Source organism: Phaseolus vulgaris, unplaced genomic scaffold (assembly GCF_000499845.2).
Source record: "Phaseolus vulgaris cultivar G19833 unplaced genomic scaffold, P. vulgaris v2.0 scaffold_40, whole genome shotgun sequence".
In the NCBI taxonomy this organism is placed as follows: domain Eukaryota; kingdom Viridiplantae; phylum Streptophyta; class Magnoliopsida; order Fabales; family Fabaceae; genus Phaseolus; species Phaseolus vulgaris.
This window is the reverse complement of record NW_027174104.1, coordinates 164618-167306: the sequence shown is the minus strand read 5'-3', so window position 1 is coordinate 167306 and position 2689 is coordinate 164618.

Genomic DNA, 2689 nt, shown 5'->3' with positions numbered 1-2689 from the left:
TCTCTGGGTCCTCCATCCCGGTGAAGATCACCTTGGGTCCCGCGAACGTGTTCGGGATCGCTGCGTCTAGGATCTCCTGTGAGAAAGGAGTGGAAAACTCCCTTGGTGGGGAATGGTTCTCCATCTCGTCATGCCCAGGCCGCCTCCTATCGTTTCTCAGGCCCTGGCGCAACTCCTCATTCACACGGTGGAGCTCTTCGTTCCGCTCATGCGAGGCATCAAGGTCTGCCTGCATGCGTTCCTGCTCCATCTTCGAATCCGCCATGTCCTGCTGCAGCCCCCTCATTATTTCCAGGACCTGCTGCATGGATAGTTCTGCTGGGGCTGCGCGTGCTGTGCTTCGTCTAGTGGGGGCCATTGTCACTCCAACCTCCTTCAACGTTACTGTAACTTGGTAGATTTTCTCGAACTTGTGATGGGACTGATGTTTTATATCGGCCCCACGGTGGGCGCCAAATGTTCCGTCTGGTTGACCGGGACGTCTTCGTGCGCGACCTCAACCGTCAGCTAGGGACTCCTTCCCACTGATTGCCTGTGAATTCCTGCAAAAAAGAGGACAAAGAGGCGCCCTAGCGGCCGTTTGCACTCCGACGCTCAAGTCAGCCAGCAAGAAACACCAAAACTATTCACCTCCGTCTCTGAGCACCGCGTATGGCACTCTGAAGGTGGTAAGAAAAATAACTGTGTATATGTGTGTGTGTTGTCTCTTTCAGGCAAAAATATTTCCCAGTCACTTGTACGTAACCTTGAAGCACGAGCAAGCAACTAGAGAGTTCTCTGGTAAATTTGCCAAAAGTTCCAACCCTTTTTCCAACATCCTCCGCGTTATTTAGACTACCCCAGCATTTAAAGCGCCTTAAAGCGCTTTCAATCACAAACGTAACGCACTCATTAAAGCGCTTAATTAGAAAACGTAGCGCATTTAAGACGTTGAAACGCTCGGGAGCCATTATAGTACCTGAATGCTCGAAAGGGAAACTATATTGAATGACTTTTAATTACCTGGCACCTGACTGAAGGGTGTTTCCATTCTGGCATGGCTGTCGTACACGTGGAGGGCCTCACGACGCCATGACCCCATCTGGGGGCGTTTCTGCCCATCTGGGGACGTCTCTACGTGTGAGTCCTCCTGTTTGGGAGTGCTACTGCGCTAGGGGTGACTTTTTGGGTGCCAACTCATGCACCCAAGTATCTAGTCACTTACTTTGAGAGCGTATCTGCCTTCCTCTCGTATCCTGCACCCGGTTGCCCTGGGCGTGACCTTCCTCTTGGATCGTATCTGTCCCGAGGGCGTCTCTGGGGCAGCAGGGGTACCTCACGAGTCAGGCTGCCCTACACTGATGTTTTCACTATGGCCTTGAAGCCACCTTTTCCTTCTCTTTATCACTTTCCCGAGCTATCGGGACCTGAGGCCTTCCCACGGTGTCGCTCCCTCCATGGTCTTTCCTACCCATGGGTATCGGGGAACCACATTGTGATTGCCTTGTTTTACACTGTTTGTCCTGGCCACGCCCTAGTTGGGCGACGCCTTTCACCTGGGCGACGCCTTCACCTAGGCGACGCCTTGCGACGCTTCCTCTCGGCGATGCTGGCACTTGGCGTCTCTCCACCTAGGCGACGCCTTGCGTTGACTTTGACTCTTCAGCCGTTGACTTTGACCTCGATTTAGTCAACGCCCAGATACGGGACGGTACAAGAAGTAAGTACTACACCAAGTCACACCATTTTCTCCTCTAAATCCATCATGTTGACTCGTGCTATGCCTCAAATGGACCCTCCAAGGTCTTCTTCTTCTTTATCTTTTTCATTACCCAAGGTTCCTATTTCAACACCAACTTGGTTAAAATATGTTAGGGATGATTTTTTTCATACCTCCTAATGGGTTTCACCATTTAAGAGGTCTTTTTCCAAAAAACATCATCATTCCCAAACAAATTTTTCCAACTTGGTCGATTTATAGGACCTCCTTTTCTGCAATCCCTTTGGTTCCATCCGCTAAGTCATGTATTCCTTTTTCTTACACTTTTGATTGTAAAAGTAAACTGACTTTGTTATATGCAGGGATTCAGAATTCGTGGGCGAATTCTCTCCAACTCGGGGAGTATGATGCGAATCAAATAAAGAAGGCTTTTAATAATGAAGGACAAGATCATTCGCCCCCACATTTAAAGTTCTTCTTATTATTCTGTGCAAAAGATGAGGCCCAAAGCCCAAAGCCCAAGCCCAAGCCCAAGAAGGCCAAAGCCCAAAAAGCCCAAGTTCATCTCATGAAGGGCAAGGCCAAGTATTAAATAATAAAGAATATTGTTGAAGGTGCTTAGAGGGAAACATTAGAAACCTCTATTGTTAAAGCATCTTTTAGTCTTTAGTTAGGAGTTTTAGGGGGATGTGTTAGTAGATAGGTGCAGGAGTAAATAAGGAGGTGCCAAAGTGAGAGAAGGGATCACACCTTCCTCATGCATTGTTTTAGGCGCCAATTCTAGAAGCTTTTAGGAGGGATTTTTTTGAATTTGTGTAGCTTACATTTAAGCACCTTAGGCTATAAATTAAGGTGCAGCCCTTGTATTTTTCAGAATTGAAATGAGAGTAAAGAAACTATACTCAATTTTTGAGTGAGCATTGGAGAGCTTTTGAGCCTTCTTCTCTAGTCTTATCTTGAAGGATCCATGGTGTCCTCAAGTGGCGGCAG